The sequence below is a fragment of the Rhinopithecus roxellana genome, chromosome 10, assembly GCF_007565055.1.
Source record: "Rhinopithecus roxellana isolate Shanxi Qingling chromosome 10, ASM756505v1, whole genome shotgun sequence".
Lineage (NCBI taxonomy): Eukaryota > Metazoa > Chordata > Mammalia > Primates > Cercopithecidae > Rhinopithecus > Rhinopithecus roxellana.
Genome location: NC_044558.1, coordinates 9,966,126 through 9,991,980, shown reverse-complemented (window position 1 = coordinate 9,991,980; position 25,855 = coordinate 9,966,126).

Below are 25,855 nucleotides of genomic sequence, written 5' to 3'. Positions count from 1 at the left end.
TCTGAGAAACTTCTTTCTGATCTGTGAGTTCATCTCACAGAGTTACAACCTCTGCCTCAAGAAGCAGTTTGCTAACACTCTTTTCGTGGAATCTGCAAAGTGATATTTGGGAGCCTATTGGGGCCCATGGTGATAAAGGAAATATCCTCACATAATAACTAAAGAGAAGCTTTCTGAGAAACTGCATTGCCATGTGTGAATGCAACTCACAGAGTTACACGTTTCTCTTCAGTGATCAGTTTGTTAGCACAGTTTTCTGGAAATCTGCAATTAGATACTTCATAGCGCAATGAACATTACAGTGACAAAGGAAATATCCACAGATGAAAACTAGAAAGAAGCTTTCTTAGAAACTTCTTGGTGATGTGTGAATTCATCTCACAGAGTTACACTTATGTTTCGTGGAGCAGTCCATTAACACTGTCTTTGAGGAATCTGAGAAGGGCTTCTTTGGATCACATTGAGGCCTACGCTGATAAAGGAAATTTCATCCGTTCAAAACGTGAAAGAAGCTTTCTGAGAAACTTCTTTCTGATCTGTGAGTTCATCTCACAGAGTTACAACCTCTGCCTCAAGAAGCAGTTTGCTAACACTCTTTTCGTGGAATCTGCAAAGTGATATTTGGGAGCCTATTGGGGCCCATGGTGATAAAGGAAATATCCTCACATAATAACTAAAGAGAAGCTTTCTGAGAAACTGCATTGCCATGTGTGAATGCAACTCACAGAGTTACACGTTTCTCTTCAGTGATCAGTTTGTTAGCACAGTTTTCTGGAAATCTGCAATTAGATACTTCATAGCGCAATGAACATTACAGTGACAAAGGAAATATCCACAGATGAAAACTAGAAAGAAGCTTTCTTAGAAACTTCTTGGTGATGTGTGAATTCATCTCACAGAGTTACACTTATGTTTCGTGGAGCAGTCCATTAACACTGTCTTTGAGGAATCTGAGAAGGGCTTCTTTGGATCACATTGAGGCCTACGCTGATAAAGGAAATTTCATCCGTTCAAAACGTGAAAGAAGCTTTCTGAGAAACTTCTTTCTGATCTGTGAGTTCATCTCACAGAGTTACAACCTCTGCCTCAAGAAGCAGTTTGCTAACACTCTTTTCGTGGAATCTGCAAAGTGATATTTGGGAGCCTATTGGGGCCCATGGTGATAAAGGAAATATCCTCACATAATAACTAAAGAGAAGCTTTCTGAGAAACTGCATTGCCATGTGTGAATGCAACTCACAGAGTTACACGTTTCTCTTCAGTGATCAGTTTGTTAGCACAGTTTTCTGGAAATCTGCAATTAGATACTTCATAGCGCAATGAACATTACAGTGACAAAGGAAATATCCACAGATGAAAACTAGAAAGAAGCTTTCTTAGAAACTTCTTGGTGATGTGTGAATTCATCTCACAGAGTTACACTTATGTTTCGTGGAGCAGTCCATTAACACTGTCTTTGAGGAATCTGAGAAGGGCTTCTTTGGATCACATTGAGGCCTACGCTGATAAAGGAAATTTCATCCGTTCAAAACGTGAAAGAAGCTTTCTGAGAAACTTCTTTCTGATCTGTGAGTTCATCTCACAGAGTTACAACCTCTGCCTCAAGAAGCAGTTTGCTAACACTCTTTTCGTGGAATCTGCAAAGTGATATTTGGGAGCCTATTGGGGCCCATGGTGATAAAGGAAATATCCTCACATAATAACTAAAGAGAAGCTTTCTGAGAAACTGCATTGCCATGTGTGAATGCAACTCACAGAGTTACACGTTTCTCTTCAGTGATCAGTTTGTTAGCACAGTTTTCTGGAAATCTGCAATTAGATACTTCATAGCGCAATGAACATTACAGTGACAAAGGAAATATCCACAGATGAAAACTAGAAAGAAGCTTTCTTAGAAACTTCTTGGTGATGTGTGAATTCATCTCACAGAGTTACACTTATGTTTCGTGGAGCAGTCCATTAACACTGTCTTTGGGGAAACTGAGAAGGGCTTCTTTGGATCACATTGAGGCCTACGCTGATAAAGGAAATTTCATCCGTTCAAAACGTGAAAGAAGCTTTCTGAGAAACTTCTTTCTGATCTGTGAGTTCATCTCACAGAGTTACAACCTCTGCCTCAAGAAGCAGTTTGCTAACACTCTTTTCGTGGAATCTGCAAAGTGATATTTGGGAGCCTATTGGGGCCCATGGTGATAAAGGAAATATCCTCACATAATAACTAAAGAGAAGCTTTCTGAGAAACTGCATTGCCATGTGTGAATGCAACTCACAGAGTTACACGTTTCTCTTCAGTGATCAGTTTGTTAGCACAGTTTTCTGGAAATCTGCAATTAGATACTTCATAGCGCAATGAACATTACAGTGACAAAGGAAATATCCACAGATGAAAACTAGAAAGAAGCTTTCTTAGAAACTTCTTGGTGATGTGTGAATTCATCTCACAGAGTTACACTTATGTTTCGTGGAGCAGTCCATTAACACTGTCTTTGGGGAAACTGAGAAGGGCTTCTTTGGATCACATTGAGGCCTACGCTGATAAAGGAAATTTCATCCGTTCAAAACGTGAAAGAAGCTTTCTGAGAAACTTCTTTCTGATCTGTGAGTTCATCTCACAGAGTTACAACCTCTGCCTCAAGAAGCAGTTTGCTAACACTCTTTTCGTGGAATCTGCAAAGTGATATTTGGGAGCCTATTGGGGCCCATGTTGATAAAGGAAATATCCTCACATAATAACTAAAGAGAAGCTTTCTGAGAAACTGCATTGCCATGTGTGAATGCAACTCACAGAGTTACACGTTTCTCTTCAGTGATCAGTTTGTTAGCACAGTTTTCTGGAATCTGCAATTAGATACTTCATAGCGCAATGAACATTACAGTGACAAAGGAAATATCCACAGATGAAAACTAGAAAGAAGCTTCTTAGAAACTTCTTGGTGATGTGTGAATTCATCTCACAGAGTTACACTTATGTTTCGTGGAGCAGTCCATTAACACTGTCTTTGGGGAAACTGAGAAGGGCTTCTTTGGATCACATTGAGGCCTACGCTGATAAAGGAAATTTCATCCGTTCAAAACGTGAAAGAAGCTTTCTGAGAAACTTCTTTCTGATCTGTGAGTTCATCTCACAGAGTTACAACCTCTGCCTCAAGAAGCAGTTTGCTAACACTCTTTTCGTGGAATCTGCAAAGTGATATTTGGGAGCCTATTGGGGCCCATGGTGATAAAGGAAATATCCTCACATAATAACTAAAGAGAAGCTTTCTGAGAAACTGCATTGCCATGTGTGAATGCAACTCACAGAGTTACACGTTTCTCTTCAGTGATCAGTTTGTTAGCACAGTTTTCTGGAATCTGCAATTAGATACTTCATAGCGCAATGAACATTACAGTGACAAAGGAAATATCCACAGATGAAAACTAGAAAGAAGCTTTCTTAGAAACTTCTTGGTGATGTGTGAATTCATCTCACAGAGTTACACTTATGTTTCGTGGAGCAGTCCATTAACACTGTCTTTGGGGAAACTGAGAAGGGCTTCTTTGGATCACATTGAGGCCTACGCTGATAAAGGAAATTTCATCCGTTCAAAACGTGAAAGAAGCTTTCTGAGAAACTTCTTTCTGATCTGTGAGTTCATCTCACAGAGTTACAACCTCTGCCTCAAGAAGCAGTTTGCTAACACTCTTTTCGTGGAATCTGCAAAGTGATATTTGGGAGCCTATTGGGGCCCATGGTGATAAAGGAAATATCCTCACATAATAACTAAAGAGAAGCTTTCTGAGAAACTGCATTGCCATGTGTGAATGCAACTCACAGAGTTACACGTTTCTCTTCAGTGATCAGTTTGTTAGCACAGTTTTCTGGAAATCTGCAATTAGATACTTCATAGCGCAATGAACATTACAGTGACAAAGGAAATATCCACAGATGAAAACTAGAAAGAAGCTTTCTTAGAAACTTCTTGGTGATGTGTGAATTCATCTCACAGAGTTACACTTATGTTTCGTGGAGCAGTCCATTAACACTGTCTTTGAGGAATCTGAGAAGGGCTTCTTTGGATCACATTGAGGCCTACGCTGATAAAGGAAATTTCATCCGTTCAAAACGTGAAAGAAGCTTTCTGAGAAACTTCTTTCTGATCTGTGAGTTCATCTCACAGAGTTACAACCTCTGCCTCAAGAAGCAGTTTGCTAACACTCTTTTCGTGGAATCTGCAAAGTGATATTTGGGAGCCTATTGGGGCCCATGGTGATAAAGGAAATATCCTCACATAATAACTAAAGAGAAGCTTTCTGAGAAACTGCATTGCCATGTGTGAATGCAACTCACAGAGTTACACGTTTCTCTTCAGTGATCAGTTTGTTAGCACAGTTTTCTGGAAATCTGCAATTAGATACTTCATAGCGCAATGAACATTACAGTGACAAAGGAAATATCCACAGATGAAAACTAGAAAGAAGCTTTCTTAGAAACTTCTTGGTGATGTGTGAATTCATCTCACAGAGTTACACTTATGTTTCGTGGAGCAGTCCATTAACACTGTCTTTGGGAAACTGAGAAGGGCTTCTTTGGATCACATTGAGGCCTACGCTGATAAAGGAATTTCATCCGTTCAAAACGTGAAAGAAGCTTTCTGAGAAACTTCTTTCTGATCTGTGAGTTCATCTCACAGAGTTACAACCTCTGCCTCAAGAAGCAGTTTGCTAACACTCTTTTCGTGGAATCTGCAAAGTGATATTTGGGAGCCTATTGGGGCCCATGGTGATAAAGGAAATATCCTCACATAATAACTAAAGAGAAGCTTTCTGAGAAACTGCATTGCCATGTGTGAATGCAACTCACAGAGTTACACGTTTCTCTTCAGTGATCAGTTTGTTAGCACAGTTTTCTGGAGATCTGCAATTAGATACTTCATAGCGCAATGAACATTACAGTGACAAAGGAAATATCCACAGATGAAAACTAGAAAGAAGCTTTCTTAGAAACTTCTTGGTGATGTGTGAATTCATCTCACAGAGTTACACTTATGTTTCGTGGAGCAGTCCATTAACACTGTCTTTGGGGAAACTGAGAAGGGCTTCTTTGGATCACATTGAGGCCTACGCTGATAAAGGAAATTTCATCCGTTCAAAACGTGAAAGAAGCTTTCTGAGAAACTTCTTTCTGATCTGTGAGTTCATCTCACAGAGTTACAACCTCTGCCTCAAGAAGAAGTTTGCTAACACTCTTTTCGTGGAATCTGCAAAGTGATATTTGGGAGCCTATTGGGGCCCATGGTGATAAAGGAATATCCTCACATAATAACTAAAGAGAAGCTTTCTGAGAAACTGCATTGCCATGTGTGAATGCAACTCACAGAGTTACACGTTTCTCTTCAGTGATCAGTTTGTTAGCACAGTTTTCTGGAAATCTGCAATTAGATACTTCATAGCGCAATGAACATTACAGTGACAAAGGAAATATCCACAGATGAAAACTAGAAAGAAGCTTTCTTAGAAACTTCTTGGTGATGTGTGAATTCATCTCACAGAGTTACACTTATGTTTCGTGGAGCAGTCCATTAACACTGTCTTTGGGGAAACTGAGAAGGGCTTCTTTGGATCACATTGAGGCCTACGCTGATAAAGGAAATTTCATCCGTTCAAAACGTGAAAGAAGCTTTCTGAGAAACTTCTTTCTGATCTGTGAGTTCATCTCACAGAGTTACAACCTCTGCCTCAAGAAGCAGTTTGCTAACACTCTTTTCGTGGAATCTGCAAAGTGATATTTGGGAGCCTATTGGGGCCCATGGTGATAAAGGAAATATCCTCACATAATAACTAAAGAGAAGCTTTCTGAGAAACTGCATTGCCATGTGTGAATGCAACTCACAGAGTTACACGTTTCTCTTCAGTGATCATTTGTTAGCACAGTTTTCTGGAGATCTGCAATTAGATACTTCATAGCGCAATGAACATTACAGTGACAAAGGAAATATCCACAGATGAAAACTAGAAAGAAGCTTTCTTAGAAACTTCTTGGTGATGTGTGAATTCATCTCACAGAGTTACACTTATGTTTCGTGGAGCAGTCCATTAACACTGTCTTTGGGAAACTGAGAAGGGCTTCTTTGGATCACATTGAGGCCTACGCTGATAAAGGAAATTTCATCCGTTCAAAACGTGAAAGAAGCTTTCTGAGAAACTTCTTTCTGATCTGTGAGTTCATCTCACAGAGTTACAACCTCTGCCTCAAGAAGCAGTTTGCTAACACTCTTTCGTGGAATCTGCAAAGTGATATTTGGGAGCCTATTGGGGCCCATGGTGATAAAGGAAATATCCTCACATAATAACTAAAGAGAAGCTTCTGAGAAACTGCATTGCCATGTGTGAATGCAACTCACAGAGTTACACGTTTCTCTTCAGTGATCAGTTTGTTAGCACAGTTTTCTGGAAATCTGCAATTAGATACTTCATAGCGCAATGAACATTACAGTGACAAAGGAAATATCCACAGATGAAAACTAGAAAGAAGCTTTCTTAGAAACTTCTTGGTGATGTGTGAATTCATCTCACAGAGTTACACTTATGTTTCGTGGAGCAGTCCATTAACACTGTCTTTGGGGAAACTGAGAAGGGCTTCTTTGGATCACATTGAGGCCTACGCTGATAAAGGAAATTTCATCCGTTCAAAACGTGAAAGAAGCTTTCTGAGAAACTTCTTTCTGATCTGTGAGTTCATCTCACAGAGTTACAACCTCTGCCTCAAGAAGCAGTTTGCTAACACTCTTTTCGTGGAATCTGCAAAGTGATATTTGGGAGCCTATTGGGGCCCATGGTGATAAAGGAATATCCTCACATAATAACTAAAGAGAAGCTTTCTGAGAAACTGCATTGCCATGTGTGAATGCAACTCACAGAGTTACACGTTTCTCTTCAGTGATCAGTTTGTTAGCACAGTTTTCTGGAAATCTGCAATTAGATACTTCATAGCGCAATGAACATTACAGTGACAAAGGAAATATCCACAGATGAAAACTAGAAAGAAGCTTTCTTAGAAACTTCTTGGTGATGTGTGAATTCATCTCACAGAGTTACACTTATGTTTCGTGGAGCAGTCCATTAACACTGTCTTTGGGGAAACTGAGAAGGGCTTCTTTGGATCACATTGAGGCCTACGCTGATAAAGGAAATTTCATCCGTTCAAAACGTGAAAGAAGCTTTCTGAGAAACTTCTTTCTGATCTGTGAGTTCATCTCACAGAGTTACAACCTCTGCCTCAAGAAGCAGTTTGCTAACACTCTTTTCGTGGAATCTGCAAAGTGATATTTGGGAGCCTATTGGGGCCCATGGTGATAAAGGAAATATCCTCACATAATAACTAAAGAGAAGCTTTCTGAGAAACTGCATTGCCATGTGTGAATGCAACTCACAGAGTTACACGTTTCTCTTCAGTGATCAGTTTGTTAGCACAGTTTTCTGGAAATCTGCAATTAGATACTTCATAGCGCAATGAACATTACAGTGACAAAGGAAATATCCACAGATGAAAACTAGAAAGAAGCTTTCTTAGAAACTTCTTGGTGATGTGTGAATTCATCTCACAGAGTTACACTTATGTTTCGTGGAGCAGTCCATTAACACTGTCTTTGGGGAAACTGAGAAGGGCTTCTTTGGATCACATTGAGGCCTACGCTGATAAAGGAAATTTCATCCGTTCAAAACGTGAAAGAAGCTTTCTGAGAAACTTCTTTCTGATCTGTGAGTTCATCTCACAGAGTTACAACCTCTGCCTCAAGAAGCAGTTTGCTAACACTCTTTTCGTGGAATCTGCAAAGTGATATTTGGGAGCCTATTGGGGCCCATGTGATAAAGGAAATATCCTCACATAATAACTAAAGAGAAGCTTTCTGAGAAACTGCATTGCCATGTGTGAATGCAACTCACAGAGTTACACGTTTCTCTTCAGTGATCAGTTTGTTAGCACAGTTTTCTGGAAATCTGCAATTAGATACTTCATAGCGCAATGAACATTACAGTGACAAAGGAAATATCCACAGATGAAAACTAGAAAGAAGCTTTCTTAGAAACTTCTTGGTGATGTGTGAATTCATCTCACAGAGTTACACTTATGTTTCGTGGAGCAGTCCATTAACACTGTCTTTGGGGAAACTGAGAAGGGCTTCTTTGGATCACATTGAGGCCTACGCTGATAAAGGAAATTTCATCCGTTCAAAACGTGAAAGAAGCTTTCTGAGAAACTTCTTTCTGATCTGTGAGTTCATCTCACAGAGTTACAACCTCTGCCTCAAGAAGCAGTTTGCTAACACTCTTTTCGTGGAATCTGCAAAGTGATATTTGGGAGCCTATTGGGGCCCATGGTGATAAAGGAAATATCCTCACATAATAACTAAAGAGAAGCTTTCTGAGAAACTGCATTGCCATGTGTGAATGCAACTCACAGAGTTACACGTTTCTCTTCAGTGATCAGTTTGTTAGCACAGTTTTCTGGAGATCTGCAATTAGATACTTCATAGCGCAATGAACATTACAGTGACAAAGGAAATATCCACAGATGAAAACTAGAAAGAAGCTTTCTTAGAAACTTCTTGGTGATGTTTGAATTCATCTCACAGAGTTACACTTATGTTTCGTGGAGCAGTCCATTAACACTGTCTTTGGGGAAACTGAGAAGGGCTTCTTTGGATCACATTGAGGCCTACGCTGATAAAGGAAATTTCATCCGTTCAAAACGTGAAAGAAGCTTTCTGAGAAACTTCTTTCTGATCTGTGAGTTCATCTCACAGAGTTACAACCTCTGCCTCAAGAAGCAGTTTGCGAACACTCTTTTCGTGGAATCTGCAAAGTGATATTTGGGAGCCTATTGGGGCCCATGGTGATAAAGGAAATATCCTCACATAATAACTAAAGAGAAGCTTTCTGAGAAACTGCATTGCCATGTGTGAATGCAACTCACAGAGTTACACGTTTCTCTTCAGTGATCAGTTTGTTAGCACAGTTTTCTGGAAATCTGCAATTAGATAATTCATAGCGCAATGAACATTACAGTGACAAAGGAAATATCCACAGATGAAAACTAGAAAGAAGCTTCCTTAGAAACTTCTTGGTGATGTGTGAATTCATCTCACAGAGTTACACTTATGTTTCGTGGAGCAGTCCATTAACACTGTCTTTGAGGAAATCTGAGAAGGGCTTCTTTGGATCACATTGAGGCCTACGCTGATAAAGGAAATTTCATCCGTTCAAAACGTGAAAGAAGCTTTCTGAGAAACTTCTTTCTGATCTGTGAGTTCATCTCACAGAGTTACAACCTCTGCCTCAAGAAGCAGTTTGCTAACACTCTTTCGTGGAATCTGCAAAGTGATATTTGGGAGCCTATTGGGGCCCATGGTGATAAAGGAAATATCCTCACATAATAACTAAAGAGAAGCTTTCTGAGAAACTGCATTGCCATGTGTGAATGCAACTCACAGAGTTACACGTTTCTCTTCAGTGATCAGTTTGTTAGCACAGTTTTCTGGAAATCTGCAATTAGATACTTCATAGCGCAATGAACATTACAGTGACAAAGGAAATATCCACAGATGAAAACTAGAAAGAAGCTTCTTAGAAACTTCTTGGTGATGTGTGAATTCATCTCACAGAGTTACACTTATGTTTCGTGGAGCAGTCCATTAACACTGTCTTTGGGGAAACTGAGAAGGGCTTCTTTGGATCACATTGAGGCCTACGCTGATAAGGAAATTTCATCCGTTCAAAACGTGAAAGAAGCTTTCTGAGAAACTTCTTTCTGATCTGTGAGTTCATCTCACAGAGTTACAACCTCTGCCTCAAGAAGCAGTTTGCTAACACTCTTTTCGTGGAATCTGCAAAGTGATATTTGGGAGCCTATTGGGGCCCATGGTGATAAAGGAAATATCCTCACATAATAACTAAAGAGAAGCTTTCTGAGAAACTGCATTGCCATGTGTGAATGCAACTCACAGAGTTACACGTTTCTCTTCAGTGATCAGTTTGTTAGCACAGTTTTCTGGAGAATCTGCAATTAGATACTTCATAGCGCAATGAACATTACAGTGACAAAGGAAATATCCACAGATGAAAACTAGAAAGAAGCTTTCTTAGAAACTTCTTGGTGATGTGTGAATTCATCTCACAGAGTTACACTTATGTTTCGTGGAGCAGTCCATTAACACTGTCTTTGGGGAAACTGAGAAGGGCTTCTTTGGATCACATTGAGGCCTACGCTGATAAAGGAAATTTCATCCGTTCAAAACGTGAAAGAAGCTTTCTGAGAAACTTCTTTCTGATCTGTGAGTTCATCTCACAGAGTTACAACCTCTGCCTCAAGAAGCAGTTTGCTAACACTCTTTTCGTGAATCTGCAAAGTGATATTTGGGAGCCTATTGGGGCCCATGGTGATAAAGGAAATATCCTCACATAATAACTAAAGAGAAGCTTTCTGAGAAACTGCATTGCCATGTGTGAATGCAACTCACAGAGTTACACGTTTCTCTTCAGTGATCAGTTTGTTAGCACAGTTTTCTGGAAATCTGCAATTAGATACTTCATAGCGCAATGAACATTACAGTGACAAAGGAAATATCCACAGATGAAAACTAGAAAGAAGCTTTCTTAGAAACTTCTTGGTGATGTGTGAATTCATCTCACAGAGTTACACTTATGTTTCATGGAGCAGTCCATTAACACTGTCTTTGGGAAATCTGAGAAGGGCTTCTTTGGATCACATTGAGGCCTACGCTGATAAAGGAAATTTCATCCGTTCAAAACGTGAAAGAAGCTTTCTGAGAAACTTCTTTCTGATCTGTGAGTTCATCTCACAGAGTTACAACCTCTGCCTCAAGAAGCAGTTTGCTAACACTCTTTTCGTGGAATCTGCAAAGTGATATTTGGGAGCCTATTGGGGCCCATGGTGATAAAGGAATATCCTCACATAATAACTAAAGAGAAGCTTTCTGAGAAACTGCATTGCCATGTGTGAATGCAACTCACAGAGTTACACGTTTCTCTTCAGTGATCAGTTTGTTAGCACAGTTTTCTGGAAATCTGCAATTAGATACTTCATAGCGCAATGAACATTACAGTGACAAAGGAAATATCCACAGATGAAAACTAGAAAGAAGCTTTCTTAGAAACTTCTTGGTGATGTGTGAATTCATCTCACAGAGTTACACTTATGTTTCATGGAGCAGTCCATTAACACTGTCTTTGGGAAATCTGAGAAGGGCTTCTTTGGATCACATTGAGGCCTACGCTGATAAAGGAAATTTCATCCGTTCAAAACGTGAAAGAAGCTTTCTGAGAAACTTCTTTCTGATCTGTGAGTTCATCTCACAGAGTTACAACCTCTGCCTCAAGAAGCAGTTTGCTAACACTCTTTCGTGGAATCTGCAAAGTGATATTTGGGAGCCTATTGGGGCCCATGGTGATAAAGGAAATATCCTCACATAATAACTAAAGAGAAGCTTTCTGAGAAACTGCATTGCCATGTGTGAATGCAACTCACAGAGTTACACGTTTCTCTTCAGTGATCAGTTTGTTAGCACAGTTTTCTGGAAATCTGCAATTAGATACTTCATAGCGCAATGAACATTACAGTGACAAAGGAAATATCCACAGATGAAAACTAGAAAGAAGCTTTCTTAGAAACTTCTTGGTGATGTGTGAATTCATCTCACAGAGTTACACTTATGTTTCGTGGAGCAGTCCATTAACACTGTCTTTGGGGAAATCTGAGAAGGGCTTCTTTGGATCACATTGAGGCCTACGCTGATAAAGGAAATTTCATCCGTTCAAACGTGAAAGAAGCTTTCTGAGAAACTTCTTTCTGATCTGTGAGTTCATCTCACAGAGTTACAACCTCTGCCTCAAGAAGCAGTTTGCTAACACTCTTTCGTGGAATCTGCAAAGTGATATTTGGGAGCCTATTGGGGCCCATGGTGATAAAGGAAATATCCTCACATAATAACTAAAGAGAAGCTTTCTGAGAAACTGCATTGCCATGTGTGAATGCAACTCACAGAGTTACACGTTTCTCTTCAGTGATCAGTTTGTTAGCACAGTTTTCTGGAAATCTGCAATTAGATACTTCATAGCGCAATGAACATTACAGTGACAAAGGAAATATCCACAGATGAAAACTAGAAAGAAGCTTTCTTAGAAACTTCTTGGTGATGTGTGAATTCATCTCACAGAGTTACACTTATGTTTCGTGGAGCAGTCCATTAACACTGTCTTTGGGGAAACTGAGAAGGGCTTCTTTGGATCACATTGAGGCCTACGCTGATAAAGGAAATTTCATCCGTTCAAAACGTGAAAGAAGCTTTCTGAGAAACTTCTTTCTGATCTGTGAGTTCATCTCACAGAGTTACAACCTCTGCCTCAAGAAGCAGTTTGCTAACACTCTTTTCGTGGAATCTGCAAAGTGATATTTGGGAGCCTATTGGGGCCCATGGTGATAAGGAAATATCCTCACATAATAACTAAAGAGAAGCTTTCTGAGAAACTGCATTGCCATGTGTGAATGCAACTCACAGAGTTACACGTTTCTCTTCAGTGATCAGTTTGTTAGCACAGTTTTCTGGAAATCTGCAATTAGATACTTCATAGCGCAATGAACATTACAGTGACAAAGGAAATATCCACAGATGAAAACTAGAAAGAAGCTTTCTTAGAAACTTCTTGGTGATGTGTGAATTCATCTCACAGAGTTACACTTATGTTTCGTGGAGCAGTCCATTAACACTGTCTTTGGGGAAACTGAGAAGGGCTTCTTTGGATCACATTGAGGCCTACGCTGATAAAGGAAATTTCATCCGTTCAAAACGTGAAAGAAGCTTTCTGAGAAACTTCTTTCTGATCTGTGAGTTCATCTCACAGAGTTACAACCTCTGCCTCAAGAAGCAGTTTGCTAACACTCTTTTCGTGAATCTGCAAAGTGATATTTGGGAGCCTATTGGGGCCCATGGTGATAAAGGAAATATCCTCACATAATAACTAAAGAGAAGCTTTCTGAGAAACTGCATTGCCATGTGTGAATGCAACTCACAGAGTTACACGTTTCTCTTCAGTGATCAGTTTGTTAGCACAGTTTTCTGGAAATCTGCAATTAGATACTTCATAGCGCAATGAACATTACAGTGACAAAGGAAATATCCACAGATGAAAACTAGAAAGAAGCTTTCTTAGAAACTTCTTGGTGATGTGTGAATTCATCTCACAGAGTTACACTTATGTTTCGTGGAGCAGTCCATTAACACTGTCTTTGGGGAAACTGAGAAGGGCTTCTTTGGATCACATTGAGGCCTACGCTGATAAAGGAAATTTCATCCGTTCAAAACGTGAAAGAAGCTTTCTGAGAAACTTCTTTCTGATCTGTGAGTTCATCTCACAGAGTTACAACCTCTGCCTCAAGAAGCAGTTTGCTAACACTCTTTCGTGGAATCTGCAAAGTGATATTTGGGAGCCTATTGGGGCCCATGGTGATAAAGGAAATATCCTCACATAATAACTAAAGAGAAGCTTTCTGAGAAACTGCATTGCCATGTGTGAATGCAACTCACAGAGTTACACGTTTCTCTTCAGTGATCAGTTTGTTAGCACAGTTTTCTGGAAATCTGCAATTAGATACTTCATAGCGCAATGAACATTACAGTGACAAAGGAAATATCCACAGATGAAAACTAGAAAGAAGCTTTCTTAGAAACTTCTTGGTGATGTGTGAATTCATCTCACAGAGTTACACTTATGTTTCGTGGAGCAGTCCATTAACACTGTCTTTGAGGAATCTGAGAAGGGCTTCTTTGGATCACATTGAGGCCTACGCTGATAAAGGAAATTTCATCCGTTCAAAACGTGAAAGAAGCTTTCTGAGAAACTTCTTTCTGATCTGTGAGTTCATCTCACAGAGTTACAACCTCTGCCTCAAGAAGCAGTTTGCTAACACTCTTTTCGTGGAATCTGCAAAGTGATATTTGGGAGCCTATTGGGGCCCATGGTGATAAAGGAAATATCCTCACATAATAACTAAAGAGAAGCTTTCTGAGAAACTGCATTGCCATGTGTGAATGCAACTCACAGAGTTACACGTTTCTCTTCAGTGATCAGTTTGTTAGCACAGTTTTCTGGAAATCTGCAATTAGATACTTCATAGCGCAATGAACATTACAGTGACAAAGGAAATATCCACAGATGAAAACTAGAAAGAAGCTTTCTTAGAAACTTCTTGGTGATGTGTGAATTCATCTCACAGAGTTACACTTATGTTTCGTGGAGCAGTCCATTAACACTGTCTTTGGGGAAATCTGAGAAGGGCTTCTTTGGATCACATTGAGGCCTACGCTGATAAAGGAAATTTCATCCGTTCAAAACGTGAAAGAAGCTTTCTGAGAAACTTCTTTCTGATCTGTGAGTTCATCTCACAGAGTTACAACCTCTGCCTCAAGAAGCAGTTTGCTAACACTCTTTTCGTGGAATCTGCAAAGTGATATTTGGGAGCCTATTGGGGCCCATGGTGATAAAGGAAATATCCTCACATAATAACTAAAGAGAAGCTTTCTGAGAAACTGCATTGCCATGTGTGAATGCAACTCACAGAGTTACACGTTTCTCTTCAGTGATCAGTTTGTTAGCACAGTTTTCTGGAAATCTGCAATTAGATACTTCATAGCGCAATGAACATTACAGTGACAAAGGAAATATCCACAGATGAAAACTAGAAAGAAGCTTTCTTAGAAACTTCTTGGTGATGTGTGAATTCATCTCACAGAGTTACACTTATGTTTCGTGGAGCAGTCCATTAACACTGTCTTTGGGGAAACTGAGAAGGGCTTCTTTGGATCACATTGAGGCCTACGCTGATAAAGGAAATTTCATCCGTTCAAAACGTGAAAGAAGCTTTCTGAGAAACTTCTTTCTGATCTGTGAGTTCATCTCACAGAGTTACAACCTCTGCCTCAAGAAGCAGTTTGCTAACACTCTTTTCGTGGAATCTGCAAAGTGATATTTGGGAGCCTATTGGGGCCCATGGTGATAAAGGAAATATCCTCACATAATAACTAAAGAGAAGCTTTCTGAGAAACTGCATTGCCATGTGTGAATGCAACTCACAGAGTTACACGTTTCTCTTCAGTGATCAGTTTGTTAGCACAGTTTTCTGGAAATCTGCAATTAGATACTTCATAGCGCAATGAACATTACAGTGACAAAGGAAATATCCACAGATGAAAACTAGAAAGAAGCTTTCTTAGAAACTTCTTGGTGATGTGTGAATTCATCTCACAGAGTTACACTTATGTTTCGTGGAGCAGTCCATTAACACTGTCTTTGGGGAAACTGAGAAGGGCTTCTTTGGATCACATTGAGGCCTACGCTGATAAAGGAAATTTCATCCGTTCAAAACGTGAAAGAAGCTTTCTGAGAAACTTCTTTCTGATCTGTGAGTTCATCTCACAGAGTTACAACCTCTGCCTCAAGAAGCAGTTTGCTAACACTCTTTTCGTGGAATCTGCAAAGTGATATTTGGGAGCCTATTGGGGCCCATGGTGATAAAGGAAATATCCTCACATAATAACTAAAGAGAAGCTTTCTGAGAAACTGCATTGCCATGTGTGAATGCAACTCACAGAGTTACACGTTTCTCTTCAGTGATCAGTTTGTTAGCACAGTTTTCTGGAAATCTGCAATTAGATACTTCATAGCGCAATGAACATTACAGTGACAAAGGAAATATCCACAGATGAAAACTAGAAAGAAGCTTTCTTAGAAACTTCTTGGTGATGTGTGAATTCATCTCACAGAGTTACACTTATGTTTCGTGGAGCAGTCCATTAACACTGTCTTTGGGGAAACTGAGAAGGGCTTCTTTGGATCACATTGAGGCCTACGCTGATAAAGGAAATTTCATCCGTTCAAAACGTGAAAGAAGCTTTCTGAGAAACTTCTTTCTGATCTGTGAGTTCATCTCACAGAGTTACAACCTCTGCCTCAAGAAGCAGTTTGCTAACACTCTTTTCGTGGAATCTGCAAAGTGATATTTGGGAGCCTATTGGGGCCCATGGTGATAAAGGAAATATCCTCACATAATAACTAAAGAGAAGCTTTCTGAGAAACTGCATTGCCATGTGTGAATGCAACTCACAGAGTTACACGTTTCTCTTCAGTGATCAGTTTGTTAGCACAGTTTTCTGGAAATCTGCAATTAGATACTTCATAGCGCAATGAACATTACAGTGACAAAGGAAATATCCACAGATGAAAACTAGAAAGAAGCTTTCTTAGAAACTTCTTGGTGATGTGTGAATTCATCTCACAGAGTTACACTTATGTTTCGTGGAGCAGTCCATTAACACTGTCTTTGGGGAAATCTGAGAAGGGCTTCTTTGGATCACATTGAGGCCTACGCTGATAAAGGAAATTTCATCCGTTCAAAACGTGAAAGAAGCTTTCTGAGAAACTTCTTTCTGATCTGTGAGTTCATCTCACAGAGTTACAACCTCTGCCTCAAGAAGCAGTTTGCTAACACTCTTTTCGTGGAATCTGCAAAGTGATATTTGGGAGCCTATTGGGGCCCATGGTGATAAAGGAAATATCCTCACATAATAACTAAAGAGAAGCTTTCTGAGAAACTGCATTGCCATGTGTGAATGCAACTCACAGAGTTACACGTTTCTCTTCAGTGATCAGTTTGTTAGCACAGTTTTCTGGAAATCTGCAATTAGATACTTCATAGCGCAATGAACATTACAGTGACAAAGGAAATATCCACAGATGAAAACTAGAAAGAAGCTTTCTTAGAAACTTCTTGGTGATGTGTGAATTCATCTCACAGAGTTACACTTATGTTTCGTGGAGCAGTCCATTAACACTGTCTTTGGGGAAACTGAGAAGGGCTTCTTTGGATCACATTGAGGCCTACGCTGATAAAGGAAATTTCATCCGTTCAAAACGTGAAAGAAGCTTTCTGAGAAACTTCTTTCTGATCTGTGAGTTCATCTCACAGAGTTACAACCTCTGCCTCAAGAAGCAGTTTGCTAACACTCTTTTCGTGGAATCTGCAAAGTGATATTTGGGAGCCTATTGGGGCCCATGGTGATAAAGGAAATATCCTCACATAATAACTAAAGAGAAGCTTTCTGAGAAACTGCATTGCCATGTGTGAATGCAACTCACAGAGTTACACGTTTCTCTTCAGTGATCAGTTTGTTAGCACAGTTTTCTGGAAATCTGCAATTAGATACTTCATAGCGCAATGAACATTACAGTGACAAAGGAAATATCCACAGATGAAAACTAGAAAGAAGCTTTCTTAGAAACTTCTTGGTGATGTGTGAATTCATCTCACAGAGTTACACTTATGTTTCGTGGAGCAGTCCATTAACACTGTCTTTGGGGAAACTGAGAAGGGCTTCTTTGGATCACATTGAGGCCTACGCTGATAAAGGAAATTTCATCCGTTCAAAACGTGAAAGAAGCTTTCTGAGAAACTTCTTTCTGATCTGTGAGTTCATCTCACAGAGTTACAACCTCTGCCTCAAGAAGCAGTTTGCTAACACTCTTTTCGTGGAATCTGCAAAGTGATATTTGGGAGCCTATTGGGGCCCATGGTGATAAAGGAAATATCCTCACATAATAACTAAAGAGAAGCTTTCTGAGAAACTGCATTGCCATGTGTGAATGCAACTCACAGAGTTACACGTTTCTCTTCAGTGATCAGTTTGTTAGCACAGTTTTCTGGAAATCTGCAATTAGATACTTCATAGCGCAATGAACATTACAGTGACAAAGGAAATATCCACAGATGAAAACTAGAAAGAAGCTTTCTTAGAAACTTCTTGGTGATGTGTGAATTCATCTCACAGAGTTACACTTATGTTTCGTGGAGCAGTCCATTAACACTGTCTTTGGGGAAACTGAGAAGGGCTTCTTTGGATCACATTGAGGCCTACGCTGATAAAGGAAATTTCATCCGTTCAAAACGTGAAAGAAGCTTTCTGAGAAACTTCTTTCTGATCTGTGAGTTCATCTCACAGAGTTACAACCTCTGCCTCAAGAAGCAGTTTGCTAACACTCTTTCGTGGAATCTGCAAAGTGATATTTGGGAGCCTATTGGGGCCCATGGTGATAAAGGAAATATCCTCACATAATAACTAAAGAGAAGCTTTCTGAGAAACTGCATTGCCATGTGTGAATGCAACTCACAGAGTTACACGTTTCTCTTCAGTGATCAGTTTGTTAGCACAGTTTTCTGGAGATCTGCAATTAGATACTTCATAGCGCAATGAACATTACAGTGACAAAGGAAATATCCACAGATGAAAACTAGAAAGAAGCTTTCTTAGAAACTTCTTGGTGATGTGTGAATTCATCTCACAGAGTTACACTTATGTTTCGTGGAGCAGTCCATTAACACTGTCTTTGGGGAAACTGAGAAGGGCTTCTTTGGATCACATTGAGGCCTACGCTGATAAAGGAAATTTCATCCGTTCAAAACGTGAAAGAAGCTTTCTGAGAAACTTCTTTCTGATCTGTGAGTTCATCTCACAGAGTTACAACCTCTGCCTCAAGAAGCAGTTTGCTAACACTCTTTTCGTGGAATCTGCAAAGTGATATTTGGGAGCCTATTGGGGCCCATGGTGATAAAGGAAATATCCTCACATAATAACTAAAGAGAAGCTTTCTGAGAAACTGCATTGCCATGTGTGAATGCAACTCACAGAGTTACACGTTTCTCTAAAGTGATCAGTTTGTTACCACAGTTTTCTGGAATCTGCAATTAGATACTTCATAGCGCAATGAACATTACAGTGACAAAGGAAATATCCACAGATGAAAACTAGAAAGAAGCTTTCTTAGAAACTTCTTGGTGATGTGTGAATTCATCTCACAGAGTTACACTTATGTTTCGTGGAGCAGTCCATTAACACTGTCTTTGGGGAATCTGAGAAGGGCTTCTTTGGATCACATTGAGGCCTACGCTGATAAAGGAAATTTCATCCGTTCAAAACGTGAAAGAAGCTTTCTGAGAAACTTCTTTCTGATCTGTGAGTTCATCTCACAGAGTTACAACCTCTGCCTCAAGAAGCAGTTTGCTAACACTCTTTTCGTGTAATCTGCAAAGTGATATTTGGGAGCCTATTGGGGCCCATGGTGATAAAGGAAATATCCTCACATAATAACTAAAGAGAAGCTTTCTGAGAAACTGCATTGCCATGTGTGAATGCAACTCACAGAGTTACACGTTTCTCCTCAGTGATCAGTTTGTTAGCACAGTTTTCTGGAAATCTGCAATTAGATACTTCATAGCGCAATGAACATTACAGTGACAAAGGAAATATCCACAGATGAAAACTAGAAAGAAGCTTTCTTAGAAACTTCTTGGTGATGTGTGAATTCGTCTCATAGAGTTACACTTATGTTTCATGGAGCAGTCCATTAACACTGTCTTTGGGTAAACTGAGAAAGGCTTCTTTGGATCACATTGAGGCCTACGCTGATAAAGGATATTTCATCCGTTCAAAACGTGAAAGAAGCTTTCTGAGAAACTTCTTTCTGATCTGTGAGTTCATCTCACAGAGTTACAACCTCTGCCTCAAGAAGCAGTTTGCTAACACTCTTTTCGTGGAATCTGCAAAGTGATATTTGGCCAGCCTATAGGGGCCCTGCCGATAAAGGAAATATCCTCACACAATAACTAAAAAGAAGCTTTCTGAGAAACTGCATTGCCATGTGTGAATGCAACTCACAGAGTTACACGTTTCTCTTCAGTGATCAGTTTGTTAGCACAGTTTTCTGGAGATCTGCAGTTAGATACTTCATAGCGCAATGAACATTACAGTGACAAAGGAAATATCCACAGATGAAAACTAGAAAAAAGCTTTCTTAGAAACTTCTTGGTGATGTGTGAATTCGTCTCATAGAGTTACACTTATGTTTCATGGAGCAGTACATTAACACTGTGTTTGGGGAAACTGAGAAGGGCTTCTTTGGATCACATTGAGGCCTACGCTGATAAAGGAAATTTCATCCGTTCAAAACGTGAAAGACGCTTTCTGAGAATCTTCTTTCTGATCTGTGAGTTCATCTCACAGAGTTACAACCTCTGCCTCAAGAAGCAGTTTGCTAACACTCTTTTCGTGGAATCTGCAAAGTGATATTTGGGAGCCTATTGGGGCCCATGGTGATAAAGGAAATATCCTCACATAATAACTAAAGAGAAGCTTTCTGAGAAACTGCATTGCCATGTGTGAATGCAACTCACAGAGTTACACGTTTCTCTTCAGTGATCAGTTTGTTAGCACAGTTTTCTGGAAATCTGCAATTAGATACTTCATAGCGCAATGAACATTACAGTGACAAAGGAAATATCCACAGATGAAAACTAGAAAGAAGCTTTCTTAGAAACTTCTTGGTGATGTGTGAATTCATCTCACAGAGTTACACTTATGTTTCGTGGAGCAGTCCGTTAACACTGTCTTTGAGGAATCTGAGAAGGGCTTCTTTGGATCACATTGAGGCCTACGCTGATAAAGGAAATTTCATCCGTTCAAATCGTGAAAGAAGCTTTCTGAGAAACTTCTTTCTGATCTGTGAGTTCATCTCACAGAGTTACAACCTCTGCCTCAAGAAGCAGTTTGCTAACACTCTTTTCGTGTAATCTGCAAAGTGATATTTGGGAGCCTATTGGGGCCCATGGTGATAAAGGAAATATCCTCACATAATAACTAAAGAGAAGCTTTCTGAGAAACTGCATTGCCATGTGTGAATGCAACTCACAGAGTTACACGTTTCTCCGCAGTGATCAGTTTGTTAGCACAGTTTTCTGGAGATCTGCAATTAGATACTTCATAGCGCAATGAACATTACAGTGACAAAGGAAATATCCACAGATGAAAACTAGAAAGAAGCTTCCTTAGAAACTTCTTGGTGATGTGTGAATTCATCTCACAGAGTTACACTTATGTTTCGTGGAGCAGTCCGTTAACACTGTCTTTGAGGAATCTGAGAAGGGCTTCTTTGGATCACATTGAGGCCTACGCTGATAAAGGAAATTTCATCCGTTCAAATCGTGAAAGAAGCTTTCTGAGAAACTTCTTTCTGATCTGTGAGTTCATCTCACAGAGTTACAACCTCTGCCTCAAGAAGCAGTTTGCTAACACTCTTTTCGTGGAATCTGCAAAGTGATATTTGGGAGCCTATTGGGGCCCATGGTGATAAAGGAAATATCCTCACATAATAACTAAAGAGAAGCTTTCTGAGAAACTGCATTGCCATGTGTGAATGCAACTCACAGAGTTACACGTTTCTCTTCAGTGATCAGTTTGTTAGCACAGTTTTCTGGAAATCTGCAATTAGATACTTCATAGCGCAATGAACATTACAGTGACAAAGGAAATATCCACAGATGAAAACTAGAAAGAAGCTTTCTTAGAAACTTCTTGGTGATGTATGAATTCATCTCACAGAGTTACACTTATGTTTCGTGGAGCAGTCCATTAACACTGTCTTTGGTGAAACTGAGAAGGGCTTCTTTGGATCACATTGAGGCCTACGCTGATAAAGGAAATTTCATCCGTTCAAAACGTGAAAGAAGCTTTCTGAGAAACTTCTTTCTGATCTGTGAGTTCATCTCACAGAGTTACAACCTCTGCCTCAAGAAGCAGTTTGCGAACACTCTTTTCGTGGAATCTGCAAAGTGATATTTGGGAGCCTATAGGGGCCCATGGTGATAAAGGAAATATCCTCATATAATAACTAAAGAGAAGCTTTCTGAGAAACTGCATTGCCATGTGTGAATGCAACTCACAGAGTTACACGTTTCTCTTCAGTGATCAGTTTGTTAGCACAGTTTTCTGGAAATCTGCAATTAGATAATTCATAGCGCAATGAACATTACAGTGACAAAGGAAATATCCACAGATGAAAACTAGAAAGAAGCTTCCTTAGAAACTTCTTGGTGATGTGTGAATTCATCTCACAGAGTTACACTTATGTTTCGTGGAGCAGTCCGTTAACACTGTCTTTGAGGAATCTGAGAAGGGCTTCTTTGGATCACATTGAGGCCTACGCTGATAAAGGAAATTTCATCCGTTCAAATCGTGAAAGAAGCTTTCTGAGAAACTTCTTTCTGATCTGTGAGTTCATCTCACAGAGTTACAACCTCTGCCTCAAGAAGCAGTTTGCTAACACTCTTATCGTGTAATCTGCAAAGGGATATTTGGGAGCCTTTTGGGGCCCATGGTGATAAAGGAAATATCCTCACATAATAACTAAAGAGAAGCTTTCTGAGAAACTGCATTGCCATGTGTGAATGCAACTCACAGAGTTACACGTTTCTCCGCAGTGATCAGTTTGTTAGCACAGTTTTCTGGAGATCTGCAATTAGATACTTCATAGCGCAATGAACATTACAGTGACAAAGGAAATATCCACAGATGAAAACTGGAAAGAAGCTTTCTTAGAAACTTCTTGGTGATGTGTGAATTCAGTCTCACTAGAGTTACACTTATGTTTCATGGAGCAGTCCATTAACACTGTCTTTGGGTAAACTGAGAAAGGCTTCTTTGGATCACATTGAGGCCTACGCTGATAAAGGATATTTCATCCGTTCAAAACGTGAAAGAAGCTTTCTGAGAAACTTCTTTCTGATCTGTGAGTTCATCTCACAGAGTTACAACCTCTGCCTCAAGAAGCAGTTTGCTAACACTCTTTTCGTGGAATCTGCAAAGTGATATTTGGCAGCCTATAGGGGCCCATGCCGATAAAGGAAATATCCTCACACAATAACTAAAAAGAAGCTTTCTGAGAAACTGCATTGCCATGTGTGAATGCAACTCGCAGAGTTACACGTTTCTCTTCAGTGATCAGTTTGTTAGCACAGTTTTCTGGAAATCTGCAATTAGATACTTCATAGCGCAATGAACATTACAGTGACAAAGGAAATATCCACAGATGAAAACTAGAAAGAAGCTTTCTTAGAAACTTCTTGGTGATGTGTGAATTCATCTCACAGAGTTACACTTATGTTTCGTGGAGCAGTCCATTAACACTGTCTTTGGGGAAACTGAGAAGGGCTTCTTTGGATCACATTGAGGCCTACGCTGATAAAGGAAATTTCATCCGTTCAAAACGTGAAAGAAGCTTTCTGAGAAACTTCTTTCTGATCTGTGAGTTCATCTCACAGAGTTACAACCTCTGCCTCAAGAAGCAGTTTGCTAACACTCTTTTCGTGAAATCTGCAAAGTGATATTTGGGAGCCTATTGGGGCCCATGGTGATAAAGGAAATATCCTCACATAATAACTAAAGAGAAGCTTTCTGAGAAACTGCATTGCCATGTGTGAATGCAACTCACAGAGTTACACGTTTCTCTTCAGTGATCAGTTTGTTAGCACAGTTTTCTGGAAATCTGCAATTAGATACTTCATAGCGCAATGAACATTACAGTGACAAAGGAAATATCCACAGATGAAAACTAGAAAGAAGCTTTCTTAGAAACTTCTTGGTGATGTGTGAATTCATCTCACAGAGTTACACTTATGTTTCGTGGAGCAGTCCATTAACACTGTCTTTGGGGAAACTGAGAAGGGCTTCTTTGGATCACATTGAGGCCTACGCTGATAAAGGAAATTTCATCCGTTCAAAACGTGAAAGAAGCTTTCTGAGAAACTTCTTTCTGATCTGTGAGTTCATCTCACAGAGTTACAACCTCTGCCTCAAGAAGCAGTTTGCTAACACTCTTTTCGTGGAATCTGCAAAGTGATATTTGGGAGCCTATTGGGGCCCATGGTGATAAAGGAAATATCCTCACATAATAACTAAAGAGAAGCTTTCTGAGAAACTGCATTGCCATGTGTGAATGCAACTCACAGAGTTACACGTTTCTCTTCAGTGATCAGTTTGTTAGCACAGTTTTCTGGAAATCTGCAATTAGATACTTCATAGCGCAATGAACATTACAGTGACAAAGGAAATATCCACAGATGAAAACTAGAAAGAAGCTTTCTTAGGAACTTCTTGGTGATGTCCGAATTCATCTCACAGAGTTACTCTTATGTTTCGTGGAGCAGTCCATTAACACTGTCTTTGAGGAATCTGAGAAGGGCTTCTTTGGATCACATTGAGGCCTACGCTGATAAAGGAAATTTCATCCGTTCAAAACGTGAAAGAAGCTTTCTGAGAAACTTCTTTCTGATCTGTGAGTTCATCTCACAGAGTTACAACCTCTGCCTCAAGAAGCAGTTTGCTAACACTCTTTTCGTGGAATCTGCAATATGATATTTGGGTGCCTATTGGGGCCCATGGTGATAAAGGAAATATCCTCACATAGTAACTAAAGAGAAGCTTTCTGAAAAACTGCATTGCCATGTGTGAATGCAACTCACAGAGTTACACGTTTCTCTTCAGTGATCAGTTTGTTAGCAAAGTTTTCTGGAAATTTGCAATTAGATACTTCATAGCGCAATGAACATTACAGTGACAAAGGAAATATCCACAGATGAAAACTAGAAAGAAGCTTTCTTACAAATTTCTTGGTGATGTGTGAATTCACTTCACAGAGTTACACTTATGTTTCGTGGAGCAGTCCATTTACACTGTCTTCGGGGAAACTGAGAAGGGTTTCTTTGTATCTCATTGAGGCCTACGCTGATAAAGGAAATTTCATCCGTTCAAAACGTGAAAGAAGCTTTCTGAGAAACTTCTTTCTGATCTGTGAGTTCATCTCACAGAGTTACAACCTCTGCCTCAAGAAGCAGTTTGCTAACACTCTTTTCGTGGAATCTGCAAAGTGATATTTGGGAGCCTATTGGGGCCCATGATGATAAAGGAAATATCCTCACATAATAACTAAAGAGAAGCTTTCTGAGAAACTGCATTGCCATGTGTGAATGCAACTCACAGAGTTACACGTTTCTCTTCAGTGATCATTCTGTTAGCACAGTTTTCTGGAAATCTGCAATTAGATACTTCATAGCGCAATGAACATTACAGTGACAAAGGAAATATCCACAGATGAAAACTAGAAAGAAGCTTTCTTAGAAACTTCTTGGTGATGTGTGAATTCATCTCACAGAGTTACACTTATATTTCGTGGAGCAGTCCATTAACACTGTCTTCGGGGAAACTGAGGAGGGCTTCTTTGGATCACATTGAGGCCTACGCTGATAAGGGAAATTTCATCCGTTCAAAACGTGAAAGAAGCTTTCTGAGAAACTTCTTTCTGATCTGTGAGTTCATCTCACAGAGTTACAACCTCTGCCTCAAGAAGCAGGTTGCTAACACTCTTTTCGTGAAATCTGCAAAGTGATATTTGGGAGCCTATTGGGGCCCATGGTGATAAAGGAAATATCCTCACATAATAACTAAAGAGAAGCTTTCTGAGAAACTGCATTGCCATGTGTGAATGCAACTCACAGAGTTACACGTTTCTCTTCAGTGATCAGTTTGTTAGCACAGTTTTCTGGAAATCTGCAATTAGATACTTCATAGCGCAATGAACATTACAGTGACAAAGGAAATATCCACAGATGAAAACTAGAAAGAAGCTTTCTTAGAAACTTCTTGGTGACTGTGTGAATTCATCTCACAGAAATACACTTATGTTTCGTGGAGCAGTCCATTAACACTGTCTTTGGGGAAACTGAGAAGGGATTCTTTGGATCACATTGAGGCCTACGCTGATAAAGGAAATTTCATCCGTTCAAAACGTGAAAGAAGCTTTCTGAGAAACTTCTTTCTGATCTGTGAGTTCATCTCACAGAGTTACAACCTCTGCCTCAAGAAGCAGTTTGCTAACACTCTTTTCGTGGAATCTGCAAAGTGATATTTGGGAGCCTATTGGG